The sequence below is a fragment of the Schistocerca gregaria genome, chromosome X, assembly GCF_023897955.1.
Source record: "Schistocerca gregaria isolate iqSchGreg1 chromosome X, iqSchGreg1.2, whole genome shotgun sequence".
In the NCBI taxonomy this organism is placed as follows: Eukaryota; Metazoa; Arthropoda; class Insecta; order Orthoptera; family Acrididae; genus Schistocerca; species Schistocerca gregaria.
In genome coordinates, this window is record NC_064931.1 from 650,961,133 (window position 1) to 650,980,291 (window position 19,159).

General features: G+C 43.8%; 1 protein-coding gene across 4 annotated transcripts in view; it reads left to right on the forward strand.

The window, feature by feature from the left end:
• The window catches only part of LOC126297494 (glucose-6-phosphate 1-dehydrogenase), a 259,429-nt gene that overhangs the window by 135,266 nt on the left and 105,004 nt on the right, over window positions 1–19,159 (forward strand). Inside the window, exon 1 of one of the 4 annotated variants that reach the window (XM_049988378.1) lies at window positions 5,574–5,695. The exons of 2 other annotated variants lie outside the window; for them this stretch is intronic. The gene's annotated coding sequence lies outside the window, so the exon portion shown is untranslated. Of the gene's footprint in view, window positions 1–5,573; window positions 5,696–5,812; window positions 5,835–19,159 lie in introns of those variants that run through there. One more of the 4 variants, XM_049988380.1, reaches the window with a different exon arrangement.

Sequence of the window (19,159 nt, forward strand, 5' to 3'; positions counted from 1 at the left end):
TTGAAAGGTAGCGCGTTGCGCATTACGCTGTTCGAGCAGTTTTCTCGACTAAGTGTTGTTTTATATATATATTGTCTGTCTTCTGAGCACATAGCGATGGACTTACCCTGGTTCAGAAACAGCCATATATAAAAAACAGCCATATATGTATGGCTGTTTCTGAACCAAGGTAAGTCCATGGCTATGTGCTTTATATATGGCTGTTTTTTATATATGGCTGTTTCTGAACCAGGGTAAGTCCATGGCTATGTGCTCCGAAGACAGAGCAGTCATTTCAAAATATTGTTGTGACATGTCAATGAAACCAAATTTGCTGCCATTGCTGTTTTATGCAGTTGTAGATTCCTCCAGTTTCCTCATTCGAGCCATATTAAAGACACTCTCGGAAACGTTTCAAACCAGCGCACTTTCTCGAGAAATCAGTTTCGGTTCTCAATTAGGTCCAGAAAATCAAGGATCCCTGTCACTTGAGAAAAAGTTGACCCAGAAGTAATAGAAAATCAAACAGTAATCGAAAAGTATTGCCATTGCATCTGTGATTTTCACAACAATGCACGAAATACTATTGATTTTCTTAACAAGAAAAAAATTAATGGCAGAAAATTTATATTGTTACTGAAAGTTGTGCTGTGGTGGTCTCTGTGCTACTGTCTGTTATCATTTGCACAGATTTGGTGGCTGTCACTCTTCAGACTGTAGATGTCTGCAAACATTATACACTGAGATGACAAAAGTCACGGAGTACCTTCTAATATCGTGCCGGACCTAGTATTGCCCTAGCCGGCCGGGTGGCTGAGCTGCAGTCTGGAACCGCGCGACCGCTACGGTCGCAGGTTCGAATCCTGCCTCGGGCATGGATGTGTGTGATGTCCTTAGGTTAGTTAGGTTTAAGTAGTTCTAAGTTCTAGGGGACTGATGACCACAGCTGTTAAGTCCCATAGTGCTTAGAGCCATTTGAGCCCTTTTGCCCAGCGTAGTGAAGCAACTCGACGTGACATGGACTCAATAAGTCGTTGGAAATCCCCTGCATAAATACTGTGCCATGTTGCCTCTATAGCCGACCATAACTGCGAAAGTGTTGCAGGTGTCGGATTCTGTGCACAAACTGACCTCTCGCTTATGTACCATAAATGTTCGATGGGTGGCCAAATCGTCCACTCAATTTGTCCAGAATATTTTTCAAACCGATCTCGAACCATCGTGGTTCAGAGACATGGTGCAGTGTCATCCATAAACATTCAATCGTTGCTTGGGAACATGCAGTCCATGAATGTCTGCAAATAGGCGAACATAACCATTTCCATTCAATGATCCATGTAAACGCAGCCCACACCACTATGGAGCCACCACCAGCTTGCACAGTGCCTTGTTGACGTCTTGGGTCCCTGGCTTCGTGGGGTCTGCGCCACACTTGAACTCTACCCTCAGATCTTACCAACTGAAATCGGGACTTATATGACCAGGCCACGGTTTTCCAGTCGTTTAGTGTCCAACCGATATGGCCATGAGCCCAGGAGAGGCGCTGCAGGCGACAATGTGCTGTCAGCAAAGGCACTCGTTTTGGTGGTCTGCTGCCATAGCCCATTAACGCCAGATTTCGCCGCACTGTCCTATTGGATACGTTCGTCGTACGTTTCGCATGGATTTCTGCGGTTATTTCACGCACTGTTGCTTGTCTGTTAGCACTGACAACTCTACCCAAACGCCGCTGCTCTCGGTCGTTAAGGGACGGCCGTTGGCTACTGCGTTGTCCATGGTGGGAGGTAATGCCTGAAATTTGGTATTCTCGTCACAGTCTTGATAGTGTGAATATCGGAATATAGAATTCCCTAACGATTTCTAAAATGGAATGTTCCAAGCGTCTAGTTCCAACTACCATTCCGCGTTCAAAGTTTGTTAATTCTTGTCCTGCGTCACGTTGGAAACATTTTCACACGAATCACCTGAGTACAAATAACAGCTCCGCCAATGTACTGCCCGTTTATACTTTGCGTACTCGATAGTACCGCCATTTGTATATGTGCACAACGCTGTCCCATGACTTTAGTAACCTTAGTTTACAATGCAACTTTTGCACCGAAGGGCGTATTTTCTGCTGCACTAAATACTGACATTGTACTTCAGAATTTAACGTTTGTTCGCGCGAATTAAATAAAGTTGTTGAGGTAAGGCATGTTATCTTCGCGAGATAAAACTCTTGAAGTGAAGTTGGATTATCAGAACTTCCAGCGCGTTCAGCTTTGCACCACTATCGTTCAATGTGGCGTATTAGATGTAAAAACCCAACCGGATGTCTTGTTTCTTGTTGAAAGCTATGATACATCAGTTTGCAGCGCAGACTCTTTGGAAGCCTGTGCAGGAAGTGGAAGACTCAAAACATCTGTTGAAGTTGTATAGGAAGCAAAACATGTGGTCGACACGCAAGCGGCGGCTTGTCTGCCCGTCTGCCGCGAGGGACATTTTCAGAGTTTTGTTTCAGCTTTTCTTTGTCAACCACAACACTTTCATTCTCACAGAATGGTCTCTTTTCCGATGGTCAGACCAAGCTGTTGCGGTATTCCTGGCAGGAAATCCCAAGAAGATCGTCACGACATGGTGTGACGAGCGTATAAGAGACCATTATGAGAGAACGAAAGGAATACGGGCACCAAAAAAATGTTAAAATAAAACTCTGAGAATGTCCCTTGCTGTACATCGCATGGTCCAGTAGGGCTCCAACGTGAATAACAATGGAACTGAAGCAGAAGAAATGAAATATCTAAGAGGAGGGAAGGGCTGCACAAGATTTTTTAGGCTAAGAAACGAAGTATGTGAGAAAATCAAATCTACAAAGAATGCCAGATTCGAGACTACCAAATGAAACCTTATATTTCAGATATTTAGGCACGAGATCCGCGTGAAGGCAAAGAAAAAGATGGTTGGATACTCACGTAGATCAGTGGCTTCCAAACTTTCAGTGCATCTCGAGTGCTACCTGCAACTCCTTCTCAGAAAACAAAGCTAACTATCCATATTGAGGGCAGACATTTGTTACACAACTTGTTTCCTTTGCACCACTCCTCTCCCTAGCGACACACTCTACAACCACACCATGAGTTCCGATTTAAAATCAAACAAATTAAAATGTGTGCACTATTCTTGAACATGCTGTTTGCAAATCAGTTGACTGCTGGACACCTTATTGCTGAACTGCAGAAACGGGGAGATACAGACTACCAATCCTTTTGTGTTTGACCACTGCCACTAATAACAGCAATAATAATAATAATAATAATGACAATAACAATAATAGCAATAATTAGTGTAGCGGCTACAACAGTATAGTAGCCATCGCAAGAATACTGTTTTGTTTTGCTGTCAATTAAACGTTTAATGTTACGAAGTGAATGATGAAGCCATTTCGGAGACGGCATTTTTATGAAATATTTCACCATACGCCAAAGAAACAGGTATAGGCCTGCTTATTCAAATACAGAGATATATAAACAGGCAGAATACGGCACTGCGGTAGGCAACGACTATATAAGACAACAAGTGTCTGGCGCAGTTCTTAGATCGGTTACTGCTGCTATAAAGGAAGGTTATCAAGATTTAAGTGAGTTTGAACGTGGTGTTACAGTCGGCGCACGAGCGATGGAACACAGCATCTCAAAGGTAGCAATGAAGTGGGGGTTTTCCCGTACGAAAATTTCACGAGTGTACCCTGTATATCAGGAATCTCGTAAAACATCAAATCTCCGACATCGGTGACGCTGAAAACAGATCCTGCATGAATGGGACCAACGACTACTGAAGAGAATGTTCAACGTGACATAAGTGTAAAACTTCTGCAAATTGCTGCAGATTTCAGTGCTGGGTCATCAACAAGTATCAGCGTGCGGACCATAGAACAGAACATCACCGATATGGGCTTTCGGGGCCAAAGACTCACCCGTTTACCCTTGATAACTGCACGACACAAGGCCTTACGCATCCTTGGGCCCGCAAACGCCGACATCGGTCTGTTGATGACTGGAAACGTTGCCTGGCCGAAGGAAAATGGCTCCGAGCACTATGGGACTTAACTTCTGAGGTCATCAGTCCCCTAGAACTTAGAACTACTTAAACCTAACTAACCTAAGGACATCACACACATCCATGCCCGAGGCAGGATTCGAACCTGCTACCGTAGCGGTCGCGCGGTTCCAGACTGTAGCGCCTAGAACCGCTCGGCCACTCTGGCCGAAGGAGTCTCGTTTCAAATTGTATCGAGCGGATGGACGTGTACGGGTATGGAGACAACCTCATGAATCCATGGACGCTGCATGTCAGCAGGGGACTGTTCTATCTGGTGGAGGCTATGTAATGGTGTGGAGCGTGTGCAGTTGGAGTGATGTGGGACCCCTGATGCGTCTAGATACGACTCTGACACTTACGTAAGCATCCTTTCTGATCACCTGCATCCATTCATGTCCATTGTGCATTCCGACAGACAGCAGGACAATGCGACATCCCACACCCCCAGAATTGCTACAGAGTGGCTCACGAATACTCTTTTGAGTGCAAACACTTCCGCTGGCTACCCAACACCCCAGACGTGAACATTATTGAGCATATCTGGGATGCACTGAAACGTGCTGTTCAGGGGAGATCTCCATCCCCTCGTACTCTTACAGATTTATGGACAGCCCTGTAGGGTTCATGGTGTCAGTTCCCTGCAGCACTACTTGAGACATTATTGGAGTCCATGCTACGTCATGTTACGGCGCTTTGCGTGCTCGCGGGGGCCCTACACGATATTAGGCAGATGTACCAGGTTCTTTGGCTCTTCAGTGTATATATCTCAGTTTAGTGTTAAATGCATGGAACAAAGTATGTGAGGAAGATGTTCATACATTCGTTTCACAACCTTACACTCAACCACATTGTGTCATGCGTTAATGCTAGTATTTGAAAAAAAAATGTTATTCGAGTGTTACTGTCTTTTCGAAACAGTGATAACAATAATATTCTTTTAAAATCAAGTTAGTTTCGTGCCCGAAACGCGATTCAATCCTTTTGTTTCTACCCCTCAAACAACTACACTTCCCCCGCCCCGAAATTGTATAATGACACCCAGGTTCTGTATCACAGGCCTAGAGCAAGATGAAACAATAATAATGATGATAATAATAATAACAGTAACTGATGCTGATGAAAGAAACCGCAACCTTCTGTGCTTTTATCCTCTTCGGTTTTTTTGCAAAAGATATGAGCGGGCCAGTCACGAAGTAACATACAATGTGGACAATGGGAGCCTCTCTTCCCGCTCCACATCGTCACAGTTGACGCTGAGAGACACGTAGGCATTACACACATAATTCAGTCCCCGCAGTCGGGAAAGTGAAGAATCATTTTTTGGTATGCTCGGGTAGCTTTCTAGCATCGGCTTTCTCTCAGGCACGGGTAGATTAGGCGCGTCTCGGCGGGGAGGGTTGGCTGTCCCGTCCCTCCAGCGGCAGGCCGCGCGCGCCGCCGCCACGTCGTTCTCAGCTGCCGTGCGGTGGCGCCACTTTTGCACGGCATATCGCTTGGCCTTGACGATGGCCCGCGAGTTGTGACTGGGCAGGAAGACGGGTACCGCTTCGCCACTATAGCTAATGAAGTGACGGCCGTGCAAAAAGGGAGCACCGGCACGCCGAGGTGCTAGTGCGGCAGAACCAGCAGCGCCGAACAAGTAAGTCAGCACTCAGCTGCAGTTGTAGCTCGAGCTAACGCGCCGCCGCCTCGCCCGTCGCGAGACCCTGCACTTGGGTTACCGCTGCTAACCGAAGGTCGCAACTCGTTTCATCGAACTTATCATGTCGCAACCTTAGGTAACTCATCTGCGCTACTAGTGTGCACCTCTGAAGTCTCTACTCTAGTGCCCATTTCTTTTTTTACATTATTTGATCATATCGCCTTCCTATAGGCTACGATTCCACAATTGCCTTCACTTTGTGAGTTCATTTCTCTGTCGCTAGTATTCCTTCGTTCCATTACTCCTTCTTGTTCGCTCTTCTTCTGAGGACGCTCTTCGCGTTTTTCTTGCTTTCTCATGGTTAGATTCAGCACTTCCATTATTTTTGTTCTGAACCTCTTTCCTATTCCTAAATGTTTCTTTACTCATCCCACACTTTCCTAGATCCTGACATACTCCTTTCACACATGGAATTTGAGTCTTTCTGTTCTACAGGAAAGTCAGTATCACAGTTACAACCTTTTCGGCTTTCATTATTTTAATGCGTCCATAGAAAGTCAGCCTTCTTTCTTTTATTGTGGTTGAGATTTGTTTCGGATTTTTCATATGATTCCGTGTTTGCTCTCAAATGAAATGTAAACTCATCTGCTGTTACATGTTTTGGCCCCAAGGTCTTCCTAACAAATTTCTTTTCTTCTCTGTTTCTGAGAGCCTGTTTCTGACCATTGTCTCTGCTGTCTATAAACATTGTTTTATCTATGGTACTGCAGTGTCTGAATTTGGCGTGATAATACAGGTCCGCAGCTCGTGGTCGTGCGGTAGCTTCCCGCGGCTGGGTTCCCGGGTTCGATTCCCGGCGGCGTCAGGGAATTTCTCTGCCTCGTGGTGACTCGGTGTTGTGTGATGTCCTTAGGTTAGTTAGGATTACGTAGTTCTAAGTTCTAGGGGACTGATGACCATAGATGTTCAGTCCCATAGTGCTCAGAGCCATTTGAACCATTTGATAATACAGGCATTTGTATTTGTAAGTGTTCTGGCATAGTTCGATTGATGTGTCTGTCTTTCTGGCTCATACTTCGGTTGCTGCCTTCTCATCTCGCTTAGGTACTTCTATATTCTTTTGATTTCACGGCACACTCTTTTCATTGTCCGCGCTGGATCTTTTGCAGCTATATTCGTGTACCCATTTGTTAAAACAAATTTGCAGCTCTGCCTTCTCTGCTGACTCTTTTAGGACTTCTATTTGTTTGGTTGCAAAGTCCAGATTTTCTGCAATAATACTAGATCATGTCCGGAAGTGAGGTATTCGAAATTAAAGCCAGTCTTTTGATAACGTAATTGGATTAAGTTTGGGATATTGTGTCGCCTCATTTCTTTCCGCCATCCTTGGATTACCTTTTCAACGATACAATTAAATAGAACTCCTTGTATTATTCCTGTTTTGATTTCAGCTTGTTCAGGTAGTTCTCCCAAGAATGTACCTTGTTTCCGCAATGCAATTTTCACTTTGCAGCAGAGTGTACGCTGATATGAGCTAAGGCAAAGGCCCCAAGTTCGGGTCTCGGTCCAGCACACAGTTTTAATCTGCCAGGAAGTGCCAATTTACCTTGTGATTGTCTTCGTCACAGTTTGTCGTACAGATATTCTTGTCTTGTTATCTATTCGAAAGTCTTCCACCACTTCTATAAATGCGTCTCTGTCTGTAGTCACACGTGTTCTTAATATCAACAAATTTCAAGATCACCTTCTTATCTCCATCTACCATTTTTGGTTTTGATCGTGGTCGAAATATTGAAGATCTGTTCTGCGCATGACGGTCCTTTCCTGAATCCTGTTTAGTAGTCTCCTAGTTGCAGTTTTCCGCGACGATTATATTCCGTAGTGCTTTTGAGAGTATCTTGTACGCAGCTGGAAGAAGTGATAGGTCTCTGTAGTTAAGATTTGTTTACTTCCCTTTCTTGAGTAACTGGTGAATGATTGTGTCAGCTCAAGAATATGGTTTTTTTCTGGGTTCCAAATCGCCAATCTAGTATTGTCAGTACAGGGTGTAAAACAGGACATTTTGTACTTAAATGTTTCGTATGTGACATACCACTGAAAACTGGTGCATAAACTATAAATTATGACTTCCTTTGTATGAAATATGTAGCAGTAAAATTTACAATTTTTTACTAACAATGTACACCCCCCCCCCCTTAGTGCTGTAGAGTTAAAGATACTCCTCGAAAGGTTGAGCTTAATTACACAGCCGACGCGGCTTATCCCATATTGTCTTTTATACGATGATGCCACAGCGAAAGAGATTATGGTCACATCACGACAGAGCCGTGGCATTTTTCTTAACACTCACTTTATTTCTACAGCTCGGTTACCACTTTTAAAGCCATTGGTAGGTGTGACGTGCTTCGAAAAGATTTATTCGATTTCACAACGCTATATCTACTCAATGTATGAAGATAGAAACTTGACGTGAAATTTAACTTACGCATAGGACAACGAAGTTTTTATTTTCAAGAGAACCATTAGATTTTACAGGGGTTTATCCTTTACTTGCATGCGCATACAATCTTGTGAAATCAGCTGAATCTTTTTGAAACACCCTGTAGTTTTCATACATATCTGACTGCGACTTTCAGAAATCTTAGTGTTATTCTAGCAGCAATACTAATCTGTTAGTTTGACGTTCTCCAACAATTTCGCGACTTCGGTTGTCTTAACGCTAGGACACTAAAGGTGAGAAAATGATGTATTGTTACTAAACCATTGTAAATTTTACTGCTCCGTATTTTATTCGTATAAAGCCATAATTTATAGTTTAATAACTAGTATGTCACATACAAAATAAGTACAAAATGTCCTGTTTCACATCCTGTACTGACAATCCAGATTGGGGAGAATCGTGAATTGGTAGCAACCGCAATCGTAAACTCTACGAGGGTTCAGTAGTCTAGGTTTCATGACTTCTCCAGCGACAGGTGTTAAAAACTTGTATCTCGTGTGAAGATGAGATTTAATAGATTGGTCGTGGGGCGACAGACCCGAAAAGAAAACAACCGTAAAATGCAGACCACTGATGTACCACATGAATGGCAATGTTGCGCGAAGCCTGACTTGCATCGGTCAAGGACTTCCCAGAGTAACCTGTCGAATGACGCGTTAATGCCGGTCAGGAGATTCGTCCGGTGATGTGACGCCACATCACTTCGAAGAGTGTTTGTGTTTATTATGAAATGTTACTTATCACGTAAATAATGTAAGATTGTACAAAATGCGTTTGAAAAAATACTTCCTGAGTCATCAGTCAGTAATAAGCAAACAGTATGCGAGTAAAGATCGGACTTTTTGTATGAGTGCACTGGGTCTGTGACGAGTTGTAAGTGGAATAAGATGTTTCGTCTCCCAGTAGCATGTACTGTATTGGCACACGAATCCCGTTTTGCATACAGTTTTAATCATTTAGGCAACTGTAAAGACCTATTTTGGCTGAAAATGTGTTTGTTTGCCGCTTCCATCTTGCTTACGTGATTGGCGGGAGGCTGGATGGCACATCGTTTCGTGTACCGAACATAACATGCGATGCTGGAACATAAGAAAAACTTTTATTGAGTCCAGTGGACAGCACAGCTCTAAAACACGGGACTGTTACTTGGGAGGAATCTGGTTCATGTACCAGTCATGCCAATGGTTTTTTCCCATTATTGTAAATCTTAGATTTTTGCCGGTTGGAGTGTTTCCTGCCTTGCAATAAGACTCATAATATGTCTCGCTTAGGTTTGCATAAGCAAGTTACCACCTGTCAGGTTAGGCCCAATTGTGCTGTCCAATGTATGGTTTACCAGACAGGTGTTAGGTGTCCGTCTTTAGTTCCATAGCTGTCACTTCTTTAGATAAGGTATTATACCTCCAAATGAAATACGAACTACTACGCTTTTACGAAGGTAGCTGATTCCTTTGAAATGGGCGAGACCGATTTCCTTCCCCATTCTCTTCCACCCAAGCTTGTATTCCATCTCTAAGGACTACGTCGTCTACAGAGCGTTAAGCCTTAATCGTCCTTTTAAATCTGAGACTGAACCCTGCAAGTCAAGTTTTTTTTGCAGCCAGTTCTTTACACGTGAGGAAGAACGCCTAGGGCTCCGTCCCATGCTTTTCTCATCCAACAACCTATACCACTTGTACGTAATCCTCTCTCTGTGCAGCGTTGCAGCTTGATGGCTCAGTCAATGTAATCATACAGCACGATGCAAAGGTCTCAAGTTTAAAGCGAAGTCGGGTTTTATGGCATTTCCGGCGTTTTTTACAAACACACACACACACAAACACACACACACACACACACACACACACACACACACACTATAGACAAGTCGTTAAATCCGAAAAAGAGAATGGTTCGACCTATCATGTATAAATAAATCTACATTGACATGTCGTTTTCACCGGTGTGTAACTTAATCAGAATCCGATCTGAAAAAGTTTAACTGCTAATATGAACTGGTTTGTAGAGCAAAGCGCTGAATTTGTCAACTGGAAAAAAATTATACCGTATTTAAATTTGCAAAGACAAACTGTTTCTCTGTTGCTATTAGTTCACAATGCCGTAAAGTTTGTTCGTATCGTTCTGGATTTAGAATTTCCTTAAGCGAAATAAGAGGATCACTCCCTAACCACGAAAAACACCCCCTTATCATACCATCACCTGCGCCGGACTTCACTGCCCTCGAGCCATTCGCCAAACCGAAACCGATCCATCGGATTTCCTCAGGTTATACTGTGATTCGTCTCCTCAAATCTCTCGTTTCCAACCATCCACTGTCAAATGGCGTTGCTCTTTACATCACCTCAACTGTCACTTAGCATTGGCTACTGAAATGTATCGCTTACGAGGGACTGCTCCACCATTGTATCCCATTCTTTTTAACTCCACACGCACATTCATTGTGCTAGCAGGAATGCTGGTAGCACTTTGACACTCCTTCCGCTGATCTCACGCAACTTTTTAGAATAACCCTCGTCAGTCCTTATACCTCAGTATATGAGGTTTACCTTAACTTTATGTAGATGTGGTTGTTGCTTCAACCGGAAGTTGACTTGGACATCTTTAGAAGAACTGAAATGTCCCTAATAGATTTGTTTCTCAGGTGTCATCCAATGATTGGTCCACATACGAACGACCCCTTCTGTTCATACTGCTTCTCTACTGACAACGTAGTAGCCCTCAGCTCTTTTTATACTGGCGGGTTCGCCTCTCGTGACATCTAGTGGTCAATTTCGGAATTACATAGGGGGGTCCATATACTTTTGATCAGATAATGTATAGGAAATCTCTTTCTCGATAATCTTCTGACCACAAAAAATCTCTGTGTAGAGCCACCTGCGTAATGGTAGAAAAAGACAACTTGTATATTCAGTGCTGTCTAGTAGAGCACGCTAAGTCCCCAATGATGAAGGGGACAATGAGGTTTGTGTACGCTGTTCAGACTGTCAACATAGAAGAGCCAAAGAAACTGGTACACCTGCCTAATATCGTGTAGGGCCCCTGCGAGCACGCAGAAGTGGCGCAACACGACGTGGCATGGACTCGACTAATATCTGGTGTAGTGCTGAAGGGAACTGACACCATGAATCCCGCAGGGCTGTCCATAAATCCGTAAGAGTACGAGGGGTGGAGATCTCTTCTGAATAGCACGTTGCAGTGCATCCCAGTTATGCTCAATAATGTTCATGTCTGGGGAGTTTGGTTGCCAGCGGAAGTGTTACACTAGAAGAGTGTTCCTGAAGCCACTTTGTAGCAGTTCCGGACATGTGGGATGTCGCATTGTCCTGCTGGAATTTCTCAAGTCCGTCGAGATGCACAATGGACATGAATGGATGCCGGTGATCAGACAGAATGCTTACGTACGTGTTACCTGTCAGAGTCGTATCTGGACATCTCCGGGGTCCCACATCACTCCGACTGCACACACTCCACACCATTACAGAGTCTCCACCAGCTCGAACAGTCCCCTGCTGACATGCAGCGTCCATAGATTCATGAGGTTGTCTCTATACCCGTACACGTCCATCCGCTCGATACAATTTGAAACGAGACTCGTCCGACCAGGCAGCATGTTTCCAGTTATCAACAGACCAATGTCGGTGTTGACGGGCCCAGACGTGGCGTAAAGCTTTGTGTCGCGCAGTCGTCACGGGTACACAGTGGGCTTTCGGCTCCTTAACTCCATATTGATGATGTTCCGTTGAATGGTTCGCACGGTGATAGTTGCTGATGGCCCAGCACTGAAATCTGCCGCAATTTGCAGAAGTATTGCACTTATGTCACGTTGAACGATTCTCTTCAGTCGTCGTTGGTCCATTATTGCAGGATCTGTTTTCACCGTCAGCAATGTCGGACATTTGATATTTTACGGGATTCCTGAAGTTCACGGTACACTCGTGAAATGGTCGTACGTACGGGAAAAGACCCACTTCTTTGCTACCTTGGAGATGCCGCGTTCCATCGCTCGTGCGCCATCTATAACACCACGTTCAAACACACTTAAATCTTAATAATCTGCCATTGTAGCAGCAGTAACCGATCTAAGAACTGCGCCAGACACTTGTTGTCTTATATAGGCGTTGCCGAAGGCAGCGCCGTATTCTGTCTTTTTATATATCTCTGTATTTGAATACACATGCCTTGGAGCGCGCAATGTCACTTTATGTCAAGAGCGGTTGTCAGCGCGGGAAGTTGCCTGTCATCTTTACCTAGACCACAGTGACATAATTCGAACATTCAGCTGCTATCCTGATACACATAACATTGTTGATCTGCCAAATTGCGATCGCCTGCTGTCAACAACACCAGCTGGTAACCGATCCTGTAAATTGTAGCTCGTAGACATCCTGAGAAGATTGCAAAATACCTGCGCGCTGAAACAGAGTGGAATGCTTCGACTTAGTCCGCATTCGTCTCTAAACGATCAGTTTGGTATCTACGCGTCAGTTACAAGTAGCAGTCAGAACTGTGAATATCAAATAATTACCAGAAATTAAAAGAAATAAAGTCACACAGAGTCTTAACATTTGCTTTCAATTTTAACAGAGCCTCAGGCCCGTTCTTCACAAGAAGTGCGAGGTTGCAAGATTACCAAGGATGCACCGGTTCCGCCGGCGTCTACCGTGTAGACGGGGCGACTTGCACAAGGTTCCCGCATACAATCGTTTGTAGACGGAATAGGAGGGATTGTATTCTGACGCGTATGAAGATGCTTGGCGCATGTGCAGACGGCCAAGTGGGGAGCCCAGCTGACAAACAGAGCTAAGTTCTTTGTGAATTGTGCAGCTGCTCTACGGAACGTTATTCGTTCGTGTGATGAGTAGTCCAGGTGAAACAGGGGCTATTTTCGGTGGGCATTATTTAAAGCTATATCACAGTTACATGTGCATGTATAAACAGACTTTCATAGATACTTGTTCACTATTCTGTTCTTGTTCTGTTATTGTTCTGAAAATATTTAAATGGATTTTATAATGTGGACTTTTAAATATGTGAGCGACTTAGTTTCATACAAACACCAAGAAAATCATTAAATACAGCACCTATATTAACGACATAGGCGACAACCTGAGTAGTCGTCTTAGATTATTTGCAGATGATGCTGTCATTTACCGTCTTGTAAAGTCATCAGATGATCAAAACGACTTGCAAACTGATTTAGATAAGATATCTGTATGGTGCGAAAAGTGGTAATCGACCGTGAATAAAGAAAAGTGTGAAGTTATTCACATGAATACTAAAAGAAATCAGCTAAATTTCGATTACACGGCAAGTTACACAAATCTGAACGCTGTAAATTCACCTAAATACTTAGGGATTACAATTACAAATAACCTAAATTGGAACGATCATATAGATAATATGGTGGGTCGAGCTAAGCAAAGACTGCGATTCATTGGCAGAACACTTAGAAGGTGCAACAGGACTATTAAAGAGACTGCTTACACCACGCTTGTCCGTCCTATTCTGGAGTATTGCTGTACGGTGTGGGATCCGCATCAGATGGGACTGACGGATGACATCGAAAAAGTACAAAGAAGGGCAGCTCGTTTCATATTATCGCGAAATATGGGATATAGTGTCACAGACATGATACGTGAATTGGAGAGGCAGTCATTAAAACAAAAGCGTTTTTCGTTGCGACGGGATCTTCTCATGAAATTCAATCACCAGTTTTCTTCTCCGATTGCGAAAACATTCTTTTGGCACCCACCTACATAGGGAGAAATGATTATCGCGATAAAATAAGAGAAATCAGGGCTTGCACAGGAAAATTTAAGTACTCGTTTTTCCCGCGTGCCGTTCGAAAGTGGAAAGGTAGAGAGACAGCTTGAAGGTGGTTCATTGAACCCTCTGCCAGGCACTTTCTTGTGAGTAGCAGAGTAATTACGTAGATGTAGGTGTAGACGGTGACCGTTTAAAGTACAAGTAAGTATAGGAATCTTACAAAAGGACATAAAATACCTGATAGTCTCGAAAAATGAACTGAAGCTGTCGATCCGCTTGCTGGAAGTTGACAACTGCAGCAGACATGCGGAGCAGACGACTAGACCCTACCGTGTGAACGCTTCTTTGTTGTTGGGCGGTCTGTCGCGTGGAGCACTGCCGTAGACGACGCACATCCCGAAGTCACAATCTCCTTCGACGATCGTCGCAATTACAGTAAAGCTGTCGCACTTTCTCGATCATGTTCGCCTCGCGACCTGAAACAGCTAGCTAGCAACATCCAGAGGTGTCAGTCTCGTCCTTACGTTCCCCTTGCCTATATACACTGGCGTTCATTTTTTTCACTTCCATTGTGAATCGGGTGAGAAAACTACACGATGTTAATTACGAGACAATGCAGACTGTCTATAGCAAACAGCCCCGAAAAGAGGAATTTGTTAATATCTAATATAAATTAGACCGGATGGGGTGGGGGGCGGAGATTATTTCCGCGTAGGGACAGGATGTTGTGTTGTCCTCATAATCATCGACACGTAAGTTGCCCAATGTGGCGTCAACTTCAAAATACTTGCAACTTGGTAGCCGAACTTCCGACGTGAGGACTCCTGGCCGTCAATACCATACGATCATTTCATTAATTTAAGTATTTTCTGAAGGAATTCGTCTGGCGCGTAGCCCAGTACAAGAGTGAATGGAGAACCATAAGCAGTTCAGACAAGAAAAGAACAGAAGCTTTTGAAATATGGTGCTATGGAAGAATATTGAATGTTTGATGGATAAATCACGTAACTGATGAGAAGGTACTGAAAAGAACTGGGAATAAAAGAAATTTATTCCACATGACTAAAAGAAGTGATCGCTTGGTAAGACACGCTCTGAGGCATTATGGAAAATCGTCAATTTGGTACTGGAGGGAAGTGCAGGGGGTAAAGGTCGCAGAGAGTGATCAAGGGATGAATACAGTAAGCAGGTTGAAACGGATGTAGGTTGCAATAGTTATTCGGAGATGAAGTTTTGCGTGGGTAGACCAGCGTGGAGAGCTGCGTCAAGCTAGTCTTCGGAAACGAACAACTACGAGAGAGGGGAAGAAAAAAGAAAAAAAAAACATACTTCGGCACAGCTAGCCGGATCATTTCCTTGTAAAAACTAAACGAAACGATATTTTTCAAATTGCATAGCCATTGATTAATGTTGTATTCTGATGAGATCTTTCACTAGGCAGAGGACAGCGTACTGAAATCATTCTTCGTGCAAATAACCGAACGATATGGCGGAACATTATCCTGTACTCGTATCTCAATATATGCTGGTTTAAGGTTTTCATGATTTCCCTAAATGGCCTCTGTGAATTAAGGAATGATTAACTCATCAAGTCCACGACCGCACAGGGCCCCTGAATAAGTGGACAGTCCTTAACGACGTCTATTTCTTCGTGCTCCGGGCTTCGGGCTCCACCACACACTGTCAGGTGGCTTGCGGAATATTGATGCAAATATATTGATGTAATGTAAACTCCAAACGGCCTTCTTTTGATTTCTAGTAAATTAAAACAACGTTGGCAGGAATCTCGAAAATGACTCTCCAGCTGGCACATCGCTGGTGTGCTGTGTCCTGCTTCTGTGCAGCCGAGTACTGGTTCTTCACAGAAAATGTAGAGTGAGTGCAGCTGGCGAAAGTCTCAGATTCCGGTTCGGCGTGCCCCTTTAATCTGCCTCAGTAATTCCTAACAGCGTTCCGTCTGCTGCTTCTGAAATATTTCATCCATTAATAAATGGTTTCATACTTCGAGTGCACTGTGCAGCGTAACGCAGAGGCTAAAGTATTTCATGACGAAAACCACTGCAAAAGGCAGGCTCGCAACAGGGAAGAGCAGAAGTCAGACTTCCATCCAGCCATTTGATTTGGGTTGGCTTTTTCGTATGTTGCCAAAGTCGCTCATAAGAATACCGCGATGGTTCCTAGAGACGTATCACACCCGAATATTTCTTTCGTACCTGTCCACCTGAACTAGCGATCCATCTTTAACGACTTTGGTTATATGGGACGTTAGAAAGAGACGAAAAACGGACGATGAACAGCAAGGTCCAAATTATTAGGGTGCTGTTTATCTGGCTAGCAGCTTATCTGTGCATAGTTCTGCTATTTTTGAACAAACAGAAAACAATGCCCAAAGTATTCTGCTTAAGTTAGAACTAATATTATCATTTAAAATACAGATTCCTGGTTGTAAACACGTAGATCACGAAAACATGAAAATTGGTTCAAATGGCTCTGAGCACTATGGGACTTAACTTGTGAGGTCATCAGTCCCCTAGAACTTAGAACTACTTAAACCTAACTGATCTAAGGACACCACACACACCATGCCCGAGGAAGGATTCGAACCTGCGACCGTAGCGGTCACGCGGTTCCAGACTGAAGCGCCTAGAACTGCTTTTTTATTTTTTTTATTTTCATTTTGTTTTTTATTTTCATTTTGTTCGGTTTAGATTGCTGCATCTGCTCGGGGCGGACGTCGTAAGACATCCATTTAAGTTCGTTGTTGATCTGTTAACTCCGTTTATTATTATTATTATTATTATTATTACAGGGGGCACACTACCCTCTGACCGAACACGCTGCGCTACCGTGCCGGCGCTCGGCCACTTGGGTTGGTTGTGGGAAGAGACCAAACAGCGAGGTCATTGGTCTCATCGGATTAGTGAAGAATGGGGAAGGAAGTCGGCCGTGTCCTTTCAAAGGAACCATCCCAGCATTTGCCTGGAGGGATTTAGGGAAATCACGGAAAACCTAAATCAGGATGGCCGGACGCGGGCTTGAACCGTCGTCCTCCCGAATGCGAGTCCAGTGTGCTACCACTGCGCCACCTCGCTCATTCTCGGCCACTCCGGCAGGCACGAAAACATCCGTTTGTAGTTGAATAACGATGCCCGTAAAGCATTGGACCAGCTAAGTGACGTCGAAGTAATAAACAAAATGTGTTCGATAGAAAAATAGACCGATCGATGAAACTTTGAGGCACTGAAATATGTTGTTCTGTTATTAGAGTATGGGAGACAGAATTCATTTGACTATACCGATCTTCTGACTCACAAAATGCAAAATGCGAATCGTCGTCAGGAAAGAAATGAATGGAAAACGGAAACGTGAAGAAAATAGACCATTATTTCCTAGTAGTGAACTGAAATCGTGTGATACGAAATATAGTATAAGCTTAATTTTGAAAATACTGGGGTTGGATAAAAATATGGAAACTCCATGAGAAACTCGTGCTTGAACATAAATGCAGATTCTAGCCAAGCCTGCACGTTGCGCTGTTGCATTTGATCACGAACGGCACCTCTGCAATGTCCTCAATACGTTGCAAGCGTCAGGACAGTGTTCTGTGTAGTTGTGAGTGCATTATATTGGAGCTAAGGCAATCAAATCAAACTTGGGCAGATTAGTAGTACTCCTATGATGGGTGCTTCTGTAACGAAGTTAGTCGAAGTGTTTGATGTTTCAAGAGGAACCTTATCGAAGATTTATACCGCATACAGGGAAAGTGGAAAAACGTCATCTTCTTAAGCCACAAAGCGGACGGAAGTGTGTGTTCACTGATCGTGACAGACGGTCATTGAAGAGGAATGTGACGAGATATAAGGGAACGAACGACAGCTGCAAAAGTCACATCAGAACTGAATGCCGCACTCGTGAACCCTGTGAGCACCAAAACAACACGAAGGGAACTTCCTGGCAGATTAAAACTGTGTGCCCGACCGAGAGTCGAACTCGGGACCTTTGCTTTTCGCGGGTAAGGGCTCTACCAACTGAGCTACCGAAGCACGACTCACGACCGGTACTCACGGCTTTACTTCTGCCAGTATCTCGTCTCCTACCTTCCAAACTTTACAGAAGCTCTTCTGCGAACCTGCAGAACTAGCACTCCTGAAAGAAAGGATATAGCGGAGACATGGCTTATCCACAGCCTGGGGGATGTTTCCAGAATGAGATTTTCACTCTGCAGTGGAGTGTGCGCTGATATGAAACTGCCTGGCAGATTAAAACTGTGTGCCCGACCGAGACTCGAACTCGGGACCTTTGCCTTTCGCGGTAGAGCACTTGCTTCCAGACTGAAGCGCCTAGAACCACTCGGCCACACCGGCCGGCCCGCATTTATCCGGCTAATTGAAAACGTGCTGTAGGAACTACTTGCTCAATTTAGTTGTACAAAAGAAGGTCTATAAAAAGTAATATTCGAAGAAAAATGAACATTATAATGTCACAAAAAGTCAATAATCATATGCACGTTAAATGGTTATTCTACCTCCCAATCGTTTGTGAGTCAAAGCTGTCGTAGCAGAGGGATTCCTCTACTCTTTCACGTGTTTATGTAATTAGTGGTGCGCTAATGAGATCTCTAACAGCGACTAATCAGGCAACGATAATGTTATAAGCCGTCTTGCTAGCACAGTTAACGTGTGGCGTTGCTACTTGTAGGTTACGTAGCTAACAAGTATCTATCATTATACGCAGATGAGGGTAAATCCGTCTACTCCGTACTAAATATTACACTGAGACTAGCCAAGTGACAACAATTTTCTGTGTGAAAAAAGTTTCACATTGAACATTTTTGTGATATCTGTTGAGTAAGTCGAATCGTAGGTACGGAGCTATCTGGCTTCGCTACTACGAATATCGATTCCGTTCTTTACACGGCAGATCAACCGAGTGTATTAATCAACTGATTCATAGGAGACTAGCTGTATCCAGTTGCATTTTCTTAACTGGATTAACAACCGATGCACTAAATTTACTACACGCGTTCGGACAAATGGCACCAGTGTTGCGCACTTACAATTCAAGCACACAATATCAATAAGTAAAAAAATGAAAATTAACGAAAAAAATACGCCTTACACAATGAGGAATTACCTTTGGCGGTCAACAATTGTACATGAAGGTAACCTCATCTTGGATTTATTTACTTGTTCTTC